This window comes from Alligator mississippiensis, chromosome 12 (assembly GCF_030867095.1).
Source record: "Alligator mississippiensis isolate rAllMis1 chromosome 12, rAllMis1, whole genome shotgun sequence".
NCBI classification, from domain to species: Eukaryota; Metazoa; Chordata; order Crocodylia; family Alligatoridae; genus Alligator; species Alligator mississippiensis.
In genome coordinates, this window is record NC_081835.1 from 21,927,138 (window position 1) to 21,946,746 (window position 19,609).

General features: G+C 43.0%; 1 protein-coding gene across 5 annotated transcripts in view; it reads left to right on the top strand.

Moving 5' to 3' along the window:
* Positions 1–11,720: 11,720 nt before the first annotated feature.
* ERC2 (ELKS/RAB6-interacting/CAST family member 2) overlaps positions 11,721–19,609 on the top strand; it is a 1,022,300-nt gene continuing 1,014,411 nt past the window's right edge. For 4 of the 5 annotated variants that reach the window (XR_009455862.1, XM_059715377.1, XM_059715380.1 and 1 more), the window contains exon 1: positions 11,721–11,934. The gene's annotated coding sequence lies outside the window, so the exon portion shown is untranslated. Of the gene's footprint in view, positions 11,935–13,059; positions 13,694–19,609 lie in introns of those variants that run through there. The other variant, XM_059715378.1, reaches the window with a different exon arrangement.

Sequence of the window (19,609 nt, forward strand, 5' to 3'; positions counted from 1 at the left end):
AGCTGCCCATGCAGAGACTTTACTGCTGACTTTTTGAATGTGATGTTTATAGGTGAGAAGGAATGGTTTAATGCAACTCTTTGGTAACTTGGGGTATACTCATTAGGAAGGATGTGGTTGCCTACTCTGATATTCAGCATGCTCTTGACTTGACAATTGTCCAGGTGGAAGAGTGAGGATACTGATTTTTTTGATGTTCCCCACTGATCTTATGCCTTGCAAACCCCACCCCACCAATCTCTGTGCCACTGGCCTGGAACAAAGTAGAGGTACCAGGGTTGGGACTGTTGTTGGGGGCTTATCAGTCTGTGTTATGTTGAGTGGGGCCATAAGTCTGGGTAATTGGCAACTGGCTGCCTCATCCCTCAAGGTCACATTGCTTTCCTGAGAGAGGCCAGCATGATTCCCCAGATCCACCTGATGCAAGCCCTAACCCAAACAGACTCCGATATACACTGAAAGCTACAAATAAGCACCACTGCAAGAAAGACACACCGGGAAATGAAAATTCCCCCTAGCAACCCCCACCTCCCCCTGCCCAACTCCCTCCCTTCCTCTCCTCCCAGAGAACTGGAGAAGGCTCATCCCTCTGGGCCCTGATGCTTGAGTTTCCCCAGCTGTCCTGGCTCCCACAGCAGGGAGATGGAACCCAGGCATCTACGTTTTCCCAGCTGGGAGGCAGAATGAAGATGTTCTATGCCATGGTTACTGCTGGGTCGTGAGGGGCTGTATAGCTTCAGGCTCTGGGCAGGGGAAAGGGTCCAGACAGGGGACACACCAGAAGTCCCTCAGTGTCTCCCTTGTATGTGAGCTCTGCATTTGTGCGTGGAAGGCCAAGTCATGGAATCCAAGATGCTGGATCCAGGATGGTCACCCAGACACCTGCAGAGTGACAGAGGCATGTGCATAGATGGCAAAAGACAAAAGGGGACCTTTGATGTGGGGGATTAGAATAGACAGGTTGGTGACTGTTTGCACCCATGGTGCCACAGCACTTGAACAGGCAACCCAGACCTAGGAATGTGACCTAGGACCTAGGAATGTGCTGCAAAGGTCTGTGGATGGCCAGCCACTCTCTGAGGGACACTGCACGCGCTGCTACAGAACTGAGAGGGTCGCAGCACTTGGATAAGGAGTTTATGCAAAGGGTCAAAGACTGCTTGGGATCCAGGTACAACACCCCTGAGTGGTGTTAGTGCTACCTCCCATGGGGAGACCATTGCCCTCCTGGGATGGAGGGGTGGGGCAAGCTGCCACTGCTCCCTGCCCCTCCCCCAGCATGGAGAGCCCTGCTCCAGGGACCCCTCCTTAGGGCAACATGTCTGAGAGTCCCATGAGGGGGACCCTGGATGGCAGTCGTGAGGAAGTGCTTCACACTGCACATTGATTGGGTAGGTTCCAAGCCCCCATCCCTAACAAGGGCTAATATGTGTTCTGCTTCCTCCCAGCCTAACCTAGCTCAAAACTTAGAGTGATTTCATGGCGAGCTGCTTGAACACTTAAACCTTTGCCAAATAAGTATACATGTTACCAAATAAAAACAGTAACATGTCATACCCACTTTGACCTGACCTATATGATTACATAAGATGGTGATAAATGATCAGGCCCAATGACTCTAGACATGATTGTAGCATGAACATAATGCCTCCCACATGGTGTCAGTAATTAGGCATGATATGAAGCACTGCTTCTAGCCAGTACAGGCCACATGCTTCCAAGTCTCCACACCTATGCTTATGTCTACCTGGGATTTCTCGCCTTTCTACTGAAGATTTTTGTCAAGGAGCAGCCTGGCTGACCAGTACTAATGCAGTTAAGCATCTGTCAGATTCAGTTTCTGCCTGGGCCATATTTCTTCAGTTTGTTTATCTACTTTATTTATGTGGTCTGGATGATATGCATGGAAGGAGGTCCTTCCCTTGGCTTTGTGTAATTGGAGACTAGAGAAGGGGTCCATCAAATGATTGGTGCCTGTTGCAGATGTTGCATGGAGCTAAAATTTTAAAAGTGACTAAGTCTTATTTTCAAAGCAGGATAGGCAATGAGGAGCCCAAATCCTTAAATCCCATTGACTTTCAAAAAGCCATAGATAGGTTTTCATGTCCATCACTGCAGTTTCCCCAAAATTTTGAAGCAGTATCTTCCTGAGATAGGGGGTATGCAAGTGTTCCAGCCTGCAGATGCCCACCCTGCTCCCCTGATTCTCATATCTTCTGCAATCTGGGGTGTCCTGGGCAGCAGAGATCAGCTGCTGCTCTACCCTCCCAGTCCCTGGCAGGAATGGAGCAGCAAGGAAATGTTCTTTGTGCCTTCCCCAAACTGAGGTCCCACCAGTCTAAGGAAGGCTCAGGGGGCAGCAGTATCTTGACTCCTCCAGATTACAGAGAGAGACTATTTTCACTATAAACAGAATTTTCACTAAAAATAATTTTGACAATGATAATAAGAATGAGCGCTAGAATCACTTTATTTTGACCTTAAGTAGATTTATCGATTTATAGGGCAAGTCTACACGTGCTGGTTTAAGGAGCATTATCTATTTTTAAGGTACATTAAGGGCATGGGTCTACATGTGTGCACCCTTAATGTGCCTTAAAAATGGCACTTTTAGGTTAAGATGCATTAATGCTGTGTATGTTGACTGACTTGGGACTAACTTTAGTCCCAAGTCGGTCCATACACTGCATTAATGTACCTTAGTGCATGCATGTGGGGACGCATGCCTAAATGACTTTAATGGGCATTAGGAAAATGCACATTAAGTTTAGGGGTGTACTTGGTAGCTGTGTTGGTCTGAGACACAAAGACATACAAAAAACTAAAACTCTTGGTTCCAAAATGATACCGTTTATTAGACCAACTGGAAAATGGCAAGAAAACTGTCCTTTTCTGCAAGCTTTCGGGATCAAAGTCCCTTTTTCAGGGTCTGGGAAAAGATGGTAAAAAGTCCCCATTGGTAGGAGATAAACTTCACTTTTGCACAGAGGGAGCTGAAGATGGAAGGCTGTCCCTCTGGGTCCATGAGAGCGTCTTTGTGAGCTGTGTTGAGTAGCTCTCCGATGTGTTGATCAGGTAGAATTCCTTCCCTGGAGTTGGTCTAATAAAAGGTATCATTTTGGAATCAAGAGTTCTAGTTTTTTGTATATCCTTTTGCCTCAGACCAACATGGCTACCCAGTATATCCCTGAAACATGGAAGATGCCAAATTTTAGCTGATTTGGGATTTTAAACTTCATTGCAGAACAACAAGGACATTTTTTTACCTCCCTGCCTGCCACCTGACACCTCCAGGGAAGGACTTCTACCTGATCAACGCATAAAAGAGCTACTCAACACAGCTCACAAAGACACTCTCATGGACTCTGAGGGACAACCTTCCATTCTGAGCTCCCTCTGTGCAAAATGAATTTTATTTCCTACCTATGGGGACTTTTTACCATCTTGTACCATCTATACTTTTCCCAGACCCTGACGAAGGGACTTTGATCCCGAAAGCTTGCAGAAAAGGACAATTTTCTTGCCATTTTCCAGTTGGTCTAATAAAAGGTATCATTTTGGAACCAAGAGTTCTAGTTTTTTGTATGTCATTAAGTTTAGGCGCATGTAAAAGCATGTGTAGATGCGCCCACAGATAGATATAGGTATAGCTATAAATCCCTAAATTTACTTAAGTCAAAATGATATGACTCTAGTGCACATTCTTATTTTCGATGTCAAAAACAGTGCAAGTATAGCAAAATTATTCCTTATAGTGAAAATAGTCTGTTTATATTGAAAACTATATATACATATATAGAGAGAGAGTGAGTGAGAGAAAGAGAGAGAGTACAAAATAAAGCCATTACATTATGCAGGCATCAAAAAAGCTCAAAAAAGTAATAAGGAAGATGTTAATAAGGAATAAGGAAGAAGTTCTACTGTATGTTTTGCAATGAGTTCCATAGTAACTCCTTGTACTTTCCCTTGCACCTGGGGTCTCATAATTTCTTATGTTCTGAAAATATGCTGTGTAAAATTGCAGTTAAAAAAAATCATTCTTCTAATTTTGAAAAGCAAGACAAACTTTGGATTAATTATCTTCTGAGGACAGCAAAAAGTGAAGTTTCTTTAACTTGCACTGTCAAATATGACAATTATTTGCAGGCCTCTGTGTTAAGAATAAGCAGAAGACATTTTTTCCAGAATAACTATAGCCATTAACTTGTTGCTAATTAAACTCTTTTAAGCCATCCTTCTCACTTTCATTGAATATTGTGGGCATGTCTACATGTGTCCCTACAACACCACTGTTACTGTGCTGTCACTGTGATGGCACAGTGACAACCTGTACCATGGGAACGAAGCAGTGACGCCAGTTTTTGCCCATGGATGCTATGTCGCTGTAGCATCACATGTAGACACACCTTATATGTAGCTTTTTCACTCCACATATGTACCTATCATTTCTAGTAGCTAGGTTGGTATCACTATTCAGGACTTCCTTTTGGTGAAGTACTAAAAGCAAGATTGGAGACTTTTGGAGGATGTGCAGTAGAATCTGAAGAGACAGAAGAAAATAAAAGATAGAATACTAATACCAATGTAGCTACTAGAAATGAGACAGTTACACATGCAGAGTGAAAATGCTACACACAGGGTGTGTCTACATGTGATGCTATGTCGTCATAGTAACATGCTATGGTGACAGTGTCCGTGGTCAAAAACCGTGGCACCACCACTGTCACCATGGCAATGCACTCCCTTGATATAGGGCATTGCTACAGCGATGTAGCGGCTAAAAATAACCAAAAGGAAGTACTAAATGATGGCACAGTGACAGCCTGTACCATGGGAATGAAGCAGTGAAACCACAGTTTTTGCCCACGGATGCTATGTCGCTGTAGCATCACATGTAGACACACCTTATATGTAGCTTTTTCACTCCACATGTGTACCTATCATTTCTAGTAGCTAGGTTGGTATCACTATTCTAGGTTTTATTTCCTTCTATCTCTTCAGATTCTGCAGCACATCCTCTAAAAAAGTCTCCAATCTTGCTTTTTTCCAGTTGTGTAATTTACTTCAATGAGAGCTGCAATGGTCAGCACCTCTCAGGATTAGACTACTAGGACATGATCCAAAACCCATTGAACTAATGAAAGAATCCCACTGATGTCAATATACTGTGGATCAGGCCTTTAATGAATATCTGGATCCCACATCCTGGTAAGTAATCTTTTGGTTAGATCTACAACATCTGTTCTGTACACCTTAAGTTAAAGCTGTAAAGCTTTTCTTCTTTCAGGGGAATCAGTGTATTTCATGTGAAAGTAATTGCCTCTTCTAATTTGAGCATATTTAAAACTACATAAAAAGTATTATTAACAGGTGCATTGTCATCTTATGTGGTGCACAGTAGGTTTTATGTATTAGGAGATAATTAATCTTTTTTTTTTCTTTTTAAGAGTATAATTCCCATTTATTAGCTATATGACTGCATTGCATGGTTTTTGTTTTCACTTCAATACATTTCTTGTTTAATTGATAAAGCAGTATTTTTTAAGAAGAATTAGAATCTGAGAATTGGCAATGAAGGGCATAATATATAGTTCATTGTCTTGGGCCCAATCATAATGCATATCTAATTTTTCAGGGGAAGAAAGGGATATGCACAAATGGTCTTGCACTTTTTTCCTTTTCACAGTATGCGTCTACACATGCTAATAATCTGGGAGCAGTTTATTTTAAAGGACTCCAGAGTAAACTCTCCTGGGCACACATCTACACGTGCAGGGTCATGGGAGTAGATTTACTGCTCGTAGCAGCAGATGGCTCCCACTCCCTGCAGCCCTGCACTGGGCCCCTGCAGCAGTCAAGGAAAACTCTAGGCTCCCCCTGGGTGCTACCGTAGGGGCTGGCAGGGAGCATGGGGTCAGGAGACAGCTGTCTCCTGGTGTGGGCTGGGTCATTGTGTGACAGGGGGAAGCTCTCGGAGCCAGGTCTCATGCTGGCCCACCCACCTGTCCCTATGGGGCAGGTCGCCCAGTCTCATCTGCCATGACTTTGCTGTTCCATAAACTGTTGGTACAATGTGGGAGACTACCTGCCTCCTGCCCCAATGCCAGGGGGCACTATCTGCGGCTTTGAACCTCCCGTACGCCGCAGCCCATGCCTCATAGATGACATCCAGATTAGTATTACTCCCAGTCTGAGACTGGAGCAAACCCAGTCCAAAGTTGGGCTCCACTCACCCATGCATTCACACTGCCTCCCCTCACACAGGAGGCCTCTTACACTCCACCCCCCTCTCACCGGGGCCTCTAGCATACTGCCCATTACTGGGCCGCACTCTACTGCCTTTGTTGCTCCTTGAGTGGCCCCTCTTGGGCCATCAGGCTTTGTTACTCACACACTGGCCTCGCCACGCAGTCCTTCAGTTCCTACACATACCCGTACTTTACATGGTCCGGCCTTGTGCCAAACTGTGGGCTAATTCTGCCCCAAGCCCCTCACCAGGCAACTTTACACTACGCCCCACCCTGGGGTATCTGTGTCATGCTTGCAACCAACTTCTCAAAGGGCTGGCTCTTGCACTGGCCTTCAGGCTTACTCACATTCAGCCCTAATCAGTGCACCCCTGGGACTGTCCTTCAGGCCTACTCCCACTTTAGCCCTACTCTGTGTGGGGCCGCCCAATGCTCTACACACTACCCCCTCTGGGGTCTCCAGGATCTGCATGCCTGCTGGGCTCAGGCACCTACACATGGGCATACCTGGCCCCCACTACTCACACACACTACCTCCTCTGGGGTCTCCGAGATCTCGTATCCATGCTGGGCTCAGGTGGCACTCCGCTTGCCGTACCTGGCCCCACTACTCCCACAACTGCCTCCAAAATGGGGGCTGGGGTTAAGGGGCCTTTCACTGGGGAAGTAACTGACCTGGCATTTCCTGGGGGCTCCTGTACCACCAGGAGCCCCACCAAGCCACCCTTCCCCAACAGAGTGCAGTTTTAGATCATGGCCAGGACCAAGAGCCTCCTGCTCTCACCTCCAGATGTTCCATGTTGCTCAGCCAGACAATGATTCTGCCTGGGCTGGCAGCACCAAACTGCAGCCTTTATATACCTAGTGCTCCAAATGGCTGCCCTTATCAGGCACCTGGTAGCTGCCTGCCTTTGCCCTTGAAGTGGCAGGCACCTAAAGGTGCACTGCCACACATTGCAATTGCAGGGCCAGGGCTGGGAGAGCCTTATTGCCTAGTGCCAGCTCTGTGGTTGTGGGGCTGGGGCCGTGAGATCCTTATCTTGCAGCCCGAGCCCTGTGGTCGTGAAGCCTGGGCTGGGAGATTCTTTTCTCCCAGTACTAGCTCCACAGTTGCGGTGCCAGTGACTGCAGAGCTGGCATTGGGAGAGAAGAATCTCCCAGCCCAGGCTTCACAATGGTGGAGTTTGGGTTGGGAGACAAGGATCTCCCAGCCTTGGCCCTGCAATTGTGGAGTGGGGGCTGGGAGCTCCCTGCTGCTGGGGAAGTAGGAGATAGCCTGCCCTGGCAGCAGGCAGCTCCTGGGGGCAGGGAGCAAGAAATTGCTCCCTGCTGTCCAGCTGACTGGGAGCAAATGTGCTCCTGGTCATGTACGCTACACGTGTGCTACTGTGCAGTAAGTAATTGAAAGTTAATTTGCTAATTGCATTTGCAGGTAGCAAATTTACTTGTGATTAGTGCCAATTACTGCGCAGTAAGTGTCTACACCTATAGATTTTGATGCTCACTGCTCAGTAATTAGCTCTAATCTCAAGTAAAGTGTCTTGTGTAGACACACTCTCCGTTATGCAGTGCTGCATCATTAAGGAAAGTCGCCTTCCTGATGTTAGTTGAAAATCAGTTGATACTATGAATGAGGAGGACTGATAACCTCACAACTTCATCTTTAGCTAGCACAATTGCAGATTTTTTTCTTTTTCATAAAAGTTCTTTGTATTTCATAAAAGTCTAGCGCATCTTTGAAGATTACTAAATCAGGTAATGGCAATAATACTTTGTGATAGTGACTATTTATTTAAATATAATGTGTTTGTTTATTATTTGCTTTTTTATTATGAGACAGGTAAATAGGCTCACTTGACTGACCTTCATTATAGTAGTATAGTCCATACTAGAACCATTTTACATACTTTGGATTTGAAAAAATCACCAACCAAACTAGGGCTAAGTCCTCGGAATCACCTTTTATATTTCTCCTTAGGAAGCCTTCTATGCCTATGCCTCTAATCCTCTCTGTGCTTTTCTCTGGATTGTTTCTGTTCATTTTCTGTTCCTTTGTGAGAAAATGATCAAAAACTTTTGTACACCATACATGTATATAATGCCAGCATAAGTTTTTCTAAGCCATTTTTAACTTTTAATTTAAACCAAAAAAAGTAAAATGGGCTGGTATTTAAGGCTCCTGGCTTAGCTTTTCTAATAAAACATGAAAACTAAAAGCAGCTCAGCCACTAGGGAGGCCGGATGAAAGTGGCAGGGACTAGGTTCATGGAAATAAAGTTGAAATACAGGTCCCCCCCCAATGTTATTTTTAAAGCTTGCACCTGCGGATGCTTGCTTTCAGTTGCTCAGCAGCAGTGACTGGGTTCCATTCACATTTGAATTTCTATTTTAAAACCGGGAGTGCTAAATAGCTTCTGTCTTCACCATTTTTGATAGAACTGAAAATATGAAAGGGAGCTGGCAGCTGCTGAAGTGTTATTGACTCAGGTAAAAGAAGAGGAGAGGGAGTTGGTGATGATAAATAAGCAACACAGCTGAAGACAGGCAATAATCTATCTGTGTTTCCTTTATAATAATTAGTTTGAATGATCTGAATTTAAAGAATGGAGTGGAAAATAATACTAATGAAACAAACTCCAAATACAAAAGCTCTATGAATCCCTAAAACCAGAACAGTCATAGATGTGAGAGAAAAATGGAGAAGCAGATTTTCTTACCCTTTTTATTTTATTTTTTACAATGTTCTTTGTTTATGGTATCCTGCCAATTTTTGCCGTGGTCTTTTTCTTCCTTGTTCACGATGAGCTAGTATGTACTCTAGTGCCTTTCAGGATTCATTTGCTTGACATGACATGCCACCACCATCTAAGTAATTTTTTCTAAGCATGAAAGCAAAAGATTCCTGTCCGGCAGTATCACTACATGAGGAGATAATGGCTAAAAATGATTCTAAACTGTTAGGTTTAGATTTACACCAGAAATTCCTGAATGCACTATTATTGTGCATCCAATACAATGGGTTTGTATTCTAAAACTCTCTTGAATAGAGTGAACAAACATTACTGAACGTCTGGGATTGTTTGAATCTGGGGTTTTGTTTTGGAGCCATGATGTCTCTACAAATAACGCATCCTCTTTGTGTTCAGAATCCTGGTTGTTTTCTTTATTCAGTAGCACATTTTTCTCTATTAACTTTTTTGCCTAGTATTTTCCAGACTGTTGTTTTTCAAAGTTCTCTACCCAATGGCCCTGTCAATAATGGTGGAATTTTGCCCTTTAGGACAACAGTTTGGGAGGCCCAGTGCAGATGGTCTATTGGCTATGATTAGTTCTGGTCTAAGGCCCATAACTTGTGCCAGTGACCAGATTGGCTGCTGGCAGTAACAAAATCAGAGCAGAAGCTGACCTCTCTCATCCCCTGCTTAGGTACAGGGATGCACTGTGACCAGAGTACTTAAAAAGTTGGCAGCAGCTTAATCTACAACAGGGGTTGTCAACCAGGGCTCCATGTCCGGCTGCCCACCCTCCCCAACTCCACATCCGGCCACCACCACCAGAAGGGGTACACTCCTTAAAAAAGGTTGAAAACCCCTGATCTACAATAAAGCTGCTACCAATAAAGCTACTACCATTGTTAACAGCAGTCAACAAATTATTTTCAGAACAGGTAAGTAATTTTTGCAAGATGTTCCTAGTATCGACAGGATCTAAATGACTGTTATGGATTTAACTTTTGAAAATGAGACAATGTTCTTATAAAGTACCACTTAAAGAAACGAATATTTTTTACCATTTCTCCATCTTTTTGGTAAAAGGGTTGACAAGTCCTGAAGTCAAGAAAGGAAAACTACTGTTTTGATTTTTTTTTTTAATTTTAACTATGTGAACTTAGTTGTATGCCAATCAAGGCTTTTTTTCCCCATTGAGTGTATCCAGCAACTGGTTTTCTCTACCCACTGTTTCCATGTTCCACAAAGAACTCTGTTTAATGCAATATACACCTCTTGAAAAGTAACTCAGTTTTACACTCTGGTCCCATATTGTGATCATACTTATTGTCCCTATGCAACTATCACCCAGAAAAATACCCCTTTTCCGTCTTATCCTTTAATGAAAAGACATAGACAAAGTAAGGAGAGTCTTATATTTTTAAAAGGCAGACAAGGTTCTTTCAGTAGATGTGACATCTTTTATGAAACCAACCAAACAGTTGGAAAAATTGTTCTTTGCAAGCTTTTGGGCACAGACATCCTTTTTCAGGCACTTTTATTTTGCATTGCTTTATTTAATTTTATTTTTTCAAAACACACTTTTATTTTGCAGCCTATGCTGTAGATTTGGATTCCAGTGTTGTCTGGAATGGTAACATTTCCGAATGAATATTCATGACAGCAAACAATTTTAACTGGCTTTGGATAATGTAAATGCCACAGCAATGAAGGGATTAAACAAGTTTGCAATATGATTGGTTGATATCAACTTCATTTGGAATAATATTTTCTAGAAACTCCATAGATTCTATCCCTAACCAAGGCTGTTCAACAGTAGTATTTGTATACGTGTGTATGTGCGAGTTAGAATTAAAATAAATTATAGTATTGAAGTGCTCCACAAATATATTAACCTGCAGCAAAAAGAGGAAGAAGAGGCTGGCAGCAATTTTATTTGTGGAAGTCCTGGAATGGGGGTGACATGCACACGTCTTGGAACTTTTGGACTGAGTAAATCTGTCCTAATATTTTGATCCAAACAGTAATTTAGACTACAGATAAACACAATAGTGAAAAAAAAAGCAGAAGAAAGGAATAAATATGTTCTCCAGGATGGGAAGTAATTGAATTTTTGTGGAGGCAAATTTTTTCCTGGTTCAATTAGCTACAAAAAGAAAGAAAGCAATACTAGTGCTAGGGTCATTTTCTTAATGCAGTTTGCAACACCACAAATTTCTAGCAAAAAAAGGCTTTCGGGCTGAGTATTCCAGCGCTTTTACTAAAGGAGTTGCAGAGCTAGTTTTCTCCTCCTCTTTCTCTCCTGTATTCTTAATTCCCCAATAACAAATCTGAGTTAATTTTACAGTTCAGCCAGAATAGAGGATTTTTTTGTTGTTGCTGCCTTGTGTGCGTTTGTACAGAGACAGGTAAAAATACACACCTACTACTGAAGGTCTGTAAATCTGGATTTAGGAACCTTCCCCCGGGCACCCGGCTTCGAAACGTCGGCCTTGACTACACGAGGACGCAGTTCAGCCTCACTACTTTGCATGCAGCGGTGGGCATCTTGGGGTGGGGGTCGGAACCAGCCCCAGGGCTGCCCTGCGGGCGCACGGGCTGGGCAGACTCAACCCCAGGGCTCCTGCGCGCTGCCGCGGCGGCTCCCTCCCGCCGGCTCGGAGCTCGCGGCTGCCCCCGGCGGCCGGCCGCTCGGGCCGCGGGAGCAGGCGGCTCCTCGGGAATGCTGGGAATGTTGAGTCAGGGACTGGCAAGCCGGAGAGCCGGGCTCGCAGCTGACTGAGGACGGGGAGACGAGGGCTCGGGCGCGGGCGCCGCACGCCTCTCCCGACTGCAGCAGGTCCCCTCCCGCCCTCCGCACGGCTCCAGCTCTCCGGCCCCTGGGCAAGGCGCTGCCGGCTGGACGTGATGTGGCGAGATCCACGTGAGGACGACAGACAGATGCAATGATTTGAAAGGTGAGAAGCTTAAGCAAGAATATGGCCATAATAGATATTTGTGTGTATTCATGCCGATGGACCAAATTGCTATGTGTTGCTGACTGCAATTACCCCGGGGCTGGAAAAGGAAGGAAGAAATTGCAAAAAAACCCCACCCCAAAACCCTTTCCCCCCCCCTTTTTTTTTTTTTGCCTCCCTTTATAAAATACATGGCAATCAGTGTGACCAAGTGCACATCTGATTGTGGTGGCTCTGAGTGCCTCTCCCTCCAGGAGCACCATCCAGATACCTTTCTTGCAATTTCTCCTAAAAGCAGCCATGTAATTGTCATTGTTGTGCCCGGTGTTTATAAATATTTATTGTTGTTGTTGTTAAAGTTGCCTAGAATGGAAAGGGATCAGCCCTGGAAATGCCTCGCTGTGCAGCCCAGGAAGTGTATACAGCTTGGGGATTTTTAAATTTTTTTTTTAGAGAAAGACCTGCCCGGCGGGGGGGAAAACCCCACACTCACTCCTTTTTTTCTTTTCTTTTTTTTTTTAGTGGCTGGGAAAGGGCATTCATAGAAACTAGCGGGATCTTGTTCTGCAGTTATATAAGGAAGGGAGAGCTCCTGGGGGTGCACATTTCTAATGCCGGGTGGCTTTAAAGATCATTGTAGGGAGCACAAGATGATGATGCACAGGCTAAACCCCATGGCTGTATGTCTTATGCATACATGCACACACGTACATATAGGTGTGTGTAGAAATACACACACACACACACACATATCTATATCTATATCTATATCTCTATCTCCATATTTTTTGCTTGAAGAGCCGGAGTAACAAGGCGCTGGGGCGGGGGCGCGGGGTGAGGCGGGTGTGATTGATTTCTAGGCGGCTACCTGCTCAGCCTGGTGATGGATGGAGGGGGATCTACTCCTGTAGCGGCAAATTGAGTCCCCTTCTGATGGACAAACCCGCGGGCCACTGGCATTGGCAGAAACGGGCTCGCCGCGACGCGCTCGGCCAATCAGCGCCGCCCGGGGGCGGGCGCGGGCGCACCCGACTTGTCAGGGTTAGTTCTCTGGTTGGCTCCAGCAGCCGGGCTCCAGCTGAGCCGCCCGGGCGGGTCTGCCCCCGCCCCCCGGCGGGGCCGAGCTACCTGCCGCCCTCCGCCCGAGGGGACGGCTGTGCTCAGGGCGTGGAGACACTCCCCTGCTGCCTCTCTCCCCTCAGGGCCCGCCCCGGCCCTGCCTGCCCCGGCCCTGCCTGGGGGAGCGGCACCGCCCGGCTGGAGACTCCCCTCCAGCTCTTCTAGGGCCCCACAGCTGTGCAGGGACGTGTCGCCTAGTGCCTCTCGCTGCTCCAGGACAGAGGAGCCGGCTCCCTCCCCGCTAAACGCGCTGCCTCGCAGGAGGGAGAAGACTCTTCCTCCCTCTTCGGCATGGCTGAGGGGAGAGAGACTCGCCGGGTCCCCCCAGCTGGTTCCTGGGGCGCAGAAGGGGCTTTTCAGGTTCCCGCCAGTCTGCGTGAAGGGGGGAAAGCCACTGGGCTCTGAAGCAGAGGCGGTAGCCACCTTGCCTCTTGCACTATCCCGTGGGTTTTGAGGTGGAAGGAGACTCGTTCGAGCTCCCTTGGTTGCCCGCTTGCCTGGAAGTGATTCCTTGCTGCTGTGCTGTTTAGTTGGAGGCCAGGATTTTTTTTCCTGCTTTTTTTTTGTTTTGTTTGTTTTTGTTTTTTACCTGTTATTGACTTAGGTAAAAGAAGAGGAGAGGAAGCTGCTGATGATAAAAGTAAGCAATGCAGCTGATGTCAAGCAATAATTTATCTGTGCTTGTGTTATAACAATTATTTTGAATGATTTAAAGAACTGAATGGAAAATAATACCATTTTATATCAAAAAGTATCTCGGTGTGGAAAACTGATGCACTTCAGCTTTCCTCACTGCCCTATGGAAGGATCAAAATCAGCAAGATACCCCCTACGCTTGGTGTATTCTTCTGGACACCATGTGTCAGCCATGCTTATTGGGCATAAAAGGCTCTGCCCACCTGCGCTGAAGTGTTAGACTGACTCCAGGGACAAGAGAAGGAAAAAGTTGTCTTGCTTTCTAAACATTTAATTCTTGGAAGGGGTAGGCTCAGTGACATTTACTCCCTGCTCCTAATCTTTATCGGATCCAGTCTGTTCTTCCTGGTAACCTTGACATCTTGGGATGGAGGAGGAGGAGGAACAGCAAAGACAGACACCCCACACTGAGAGGGTTTCTGGTGGTAAGGACAGATTTTAGGCTCCATGGCTCATACTAAACACAGCAGGGACAGTAACAACATCTGTTATAAATGGTTCTGTACTATGGGAAACCCTGCCTATGTATGAGTATCCTCGATGAGTGGCCCTAAATAAAAATGTGCTTCTGTGATTCCAAGTGATGTTCCATGCAAAGCTAGCTGACTGAGGCTTTACATAATCAAAAGCAAAACCAGCTACTACTTTTGTCTATCTCTAGTTTGCTCCAGCTATATTGGACAGGGGTCCTTTTTCTAGGTGATGCGTAAAAAAAGAAACTGTGCATATAGATCAGGAGAAAAATCAATTTAAATTGTTCCAGAGTGCTTTTGCCTTTAATTGGATCACTTTTTGTTTAACTGTAAGAGTATGGGTTAATGACTTTCCTTTAAGAAATGATCATTCTGGAGTAAAGTGGATTGGATTTATGTTGGACTGCCGCTATCCATATATAAGCTGTCATACAAGGGAATGGCTGTAGGCTGTTTGTGGCATCAAGGAAAGGCTCATAATAATCACAGGTATCCATAAACTTAGATATTTAATGTTTATCTGTACAAACAATGCGTCTGTATCCCATGGTACTAAATATTGTTTCCTGAACTTCATCTCTTCTGCTCTGTGCCATTATTTATAGTGACCAGCTGATGCTGTATATCTTTTGATAAATTCCAGTCTTAGGGACAGGGTTAAAATTCACAAATTATATTTATATTTACAGTGTTACTGTCTTGGTTGCTCTTTTCAGGGGAATCCAGCAATTTATTTGGCTTATTTGAAAGTAGTTGCAAATCCCCCACTTCTTAATATAATCAGCAGTCAGATTTAAATTTGGAAGAGTTTTAACATGTAGCAGTGCCACTGTTCCTTACCTGGAAAGCCAGGCCTGTACGTGTTCAGGGTATGACCTTGAGAGGTGCTGAGCTCCCTCATCTGGGAGAAAAGGCAATGGTTTTTGGCATCTTGTAGGATCAAGCCATGCAAACATTGCCACCACCATTGTGTATTGCATAAAGAACAAAGTAGAAATCTGAAGTTCCTGATTGATATAAGATGTTCGCAGGACCTTTTTGGGGCTAAAAACTATTTTTAGTCTCTAGGATGATTTAAATGTTGGGAATGTTATATGTAACTGTGAACTGGTTAAGTCCGTAAGTCACAGCCAGTGACTTAGCTGGGCAAATGAGAGATGCAGCTGCTTGTGTTTCCGCTCATATGCTGGACATGAACCACTTGTGTAGGATGTGCGTTCATGGCTATGTTTCTAGGTAAAAGCTTATTTCAGGACCCCAGGATAGTGACATACTGGCAGATAGCCTGCCAAATTTTAAAATGGGACACACAAATTATTTCCTTTTTCCATGAAGAGGCTCCTTCAGAAATACAAATGGATTATCATATGATTATAGTAGTACTGAATAGATCTTGTCAACCATGGTGTCTAGAATTTGGAGAGGGATTGCCAAATACTCCTGTCCTCCTTTGTAAAACTGGCTGCTGTGACGTATACAGTATTTATGTGGAATCCTAGTGACTTATACCTGTTGATGTGAAACTTGAAAGAGCTAAACTGTAATGACAATTTTATTTAGCAAGGAATTGCTATGTATGGGAGCATACAATTTGCATGTGAGAGATGTTTCAGAGTTGGTTTTGTCAAAGAATGATCTAGTTCCTTACTGTATTTTTAAGTCTTTTTTCCCCCATCACTTACTGGAAATGAGACTTTGAACCAACTATGACGTGGCCAGCTTGGCTTCTTTTTTATGACCTTTTTTTTGAGTGTTTACCTATTTCTAAGGTGTTGGTTGTAGCCGTGTTGGTCTAAGGACATAGACAGACAATGTTCTTTGGGTAAATCTGATATCTTTTATTAGACCAACTAAAATAATTGGAAAAATTCTTCTTTGCAAGCTTTTGGGTACAAACACCCTTCTTCAGGCGGTTGTTTTGTGCTCTTCCTGGATGAGATAGAAGCCTACCTTTATAGAATCCTTTCTAATATGTCTGTTATATTAAATTTAAAGTTGCTTGCTTGTCATATCAGTAGATTTGTTATATTGTTCTTATTTACGCCCCATTTCCTTAAAGCCTAATGGTGGGTGGAGACCAAAAATCAGAACGGGAGAAGAATAAAAAAATAAAGCAGTACTTGTGAAAATTACTTATGTTACAAATTACTTGTGTCATCCAGACAGCTGTGAAGTTGGGGTATGTGTCACAAGAAGTGGGAACAGGTTGAAAAGTGCAAGTGATTCCATTTATACATGTGCTCTGGGAAGTGGTGGCAGGGGGGGTAGGGGCACTTTAGAGTAGCTCTGAGAGCTGCCCTAATTAAAGCGCCTGGAGTGTCACATGTATTAACAGCCCTTTGCTGAAAAATGGTGGTGGGGGTGTTTTAACTAAAGCTCTGTTCCACAGAACTGATACTGATAAAGTCAATAGCATAGGATGACTGCTTAGTACCCTGTAAAACATACATTGGCTGTTTCAGTCCCATGCCTACTGAAATGTCCAGTCTCACAATTGGCATTCGTTAGCATCTTTTTGATGATTTTATCAAATAAGCCACAAGCTGAATGGACTACTATACTACCTTCATTCCTAAGAACGATCCTTTCTTGTTAAATATAGGTCAGATTTTGAAGGATGTTGCTGCTGCTACATCTGTTTTGGGTGTTGCTAGCCCAGCACTTTTCACAGGCAGTAAAATAAACTTAAAAATAATTTGCCAAAAGAAAGATGCTCGGCCAAATTAGTGTTTCATCACGTCCTGTGGCTTTTATACAATGTATGGATCCTAGGATATGCTTTTTTGTGACCTTGTGAACTTTGTCTTTACAATTTTTCAGTGAACTGAATCTTTGTCCTCCATACTTTCTACTTTGAAATACAACTTGTCATCTTTATTCTTTGAACAACTTAGACACACTTAACATACAAGTATAAAATAGTACAGCATAATTATGGAGAGGCTTGGGTCTTTTTCTGTTGTCCCTCTGTAACTACTACAGAAAGTTATGGTGCTCACAAGTACTTTTTTAGTCTTCTTGTTTGGAAGACAGGTTGCTGTGTAAGGCGTAGTTATTTTTGATTGTCAAATGTTGGCAGATACGATGTGCTGTGGCTTTCATAGACATCTTTTTCAGAACTTATTCGTAAATCTGATCAGACAACTCATTTGTATCTTCTTTTTCTTTTTATGCTAAGGGAAACAGTGGAATAGCCTCCATTTTCAGGTCAGATGTTCATTTTAGATGTTTATCATGACTTATTTTTTGTGAGTTTATTTAGGTTAAGTAACATTCAGTATGAAGGCAGGAAATGGGGTGGTGACAGCAAAAAAGTGCTATAAGCTTTTTAATAATCCCAAGTGGTTGGAACTCTGTTCTGTCTCTTCTGAAAGAGCAAATCCAAGAAAACACAGTGACATCTAATGCCATTTTAGGGAACTGCTTCTGTATTGACTTGGAGGGAATCTACTGAGTCCCCAGAAATCACTTGTGAGGTGCTGTAGGTGAGTGTGGGGTGTAGCCTAGTTCATTTTTGGTATGATCCTGAAAGATGTTGTACACCCTTGTATCCCACTGAAGACAACAGAAGGAAGGGGTACTCGTCACCTCATAGGATAGGACAGTTGGTGAACTCCTATTTAACACAGCCTAAGAGGCGATATATGCAAGTCATGCCCCATACACACGCATATGTTGTTTACCTATTTTGTTCTATATCTTATGTAAAAATAAGTGCAGCTGCTGAATTTAAGATATGTAGATCACAGAGTGGTTTTATTTAGGGACACCAGTAGATTTAAATAATCTAGATTTCAATTGTTAAAACAGACTTTTTAAAGCATAGCCATCCAATTTAAAGGAAGATGTAAGTAGTTACTGAAAACGTGAATACATCACACTAAAACCAGATGCCATTCTATTATTTTCTTACATTAAAAAGAATGTGAATAAAAAAAAAAAATTCTGATACTGAAAAAGAGGGAAAAAATAAGTTTGGCTTTATCCTTCAAATACTTACACGTGTGTAATTTACTGATGGGAGTTCAATGGGAACTACTCCCTTGAATAAAAATAAACGTGTTAGTATGTGCAGGATGAAGTAATATTTTATAAAGGCACCTTAAGATCTCATGTGAACAAAGTAGTATTGTTGTAGCTATGCTGGTCAAGGGACTATGTAAGAAGCAAGATTTTGTTTGGTGTTATCTTTTTTTTAAATTTTTTTATTTCACCAATTCTTTATCTGGGCAGGGTGACGGAGATTGGCGTTAGGGCACAAAATGCCCTTCCTCAGGTTTTGGAAAGAAGCTGACAGAGTCTAAGCTAATTATCTAAATTAAAATCAACTTTTGTTTAACTTCATTATATCCATGAAAACAGTCACTTAAAAATGAAAATGGTCGCTTAAAGGAAAAGAGTACAGTAAACCTGTGGAGGAAAGAGAAATTGTCAGACATAGTTTCAGACTACAGAAACACCAGTTGAAATGCATAAACCTGATTTTTCTACCTCTTATTTAGTTTAGGCTGCTTCTGCTTCTTTCTCAGATGTGAGGAAGGGGATCGTTCCTGATATTTTCTAACATCTCTCCTAACTGTATAGTTGATCCAAAAACGTATTGCCAACCAAATCTTGCTTTTTGCACATGAGAAGAAAGGCGCTACCAAGATATTTAAGTTATGCATTTGTTTACTTGTATCTGATTTGGACCTGTACACAGATTTGCACAACTAATTATACAATCAGTCCTTCCTGGCAGTTTTACCATAGCTTTGAGGTTTTAATTCTGGATTTTTTGGATCAAAATAAATAGCTTATCTTTAAACTTGCTATATAAGTTTAGTGCATTTTCGCTTTAGGCATTTAATAACTGCGTGTCTGAAATACTACATGTCTAGGTACTTAACGTGTTGAGTTATTGCTTTTTGGTTATTATCTACCAGCAGCTCCTATATTATACAAATAATAATATAATTATTTTGGATTATTGATTATTGAATGCATGAGGGAGGTCTCAAAGAATGACTTTTCTAGTCACATCTCAACTTAATTTGTAAAGAAAATATATTATTTTCATATTATAATTATTTTTTGACTACACCAATTATCTGTATGAATTTGCTCTGTAGGTTCTAGAGCTGATAGATTATAATCGTGTTTTATGAAAATCATGCATCACTTATTGTATATCAAAGGGAAAACAAATTTAGAGTTTGATCCTCTATAATCTGAGCCGATATTGTGTTAAATGAGCCTGTTGCTTTAAACAATATTAATGTCAATAATATTAAATCAATATTAAAATATTAATAATTAATATTATGGCTCTGGTGTGCTTCAGTTTTAAAGATCACATGTTCCTTTTTTATCATTTAAAGTATCTTTTGGCAAAGTCTAGAATATTA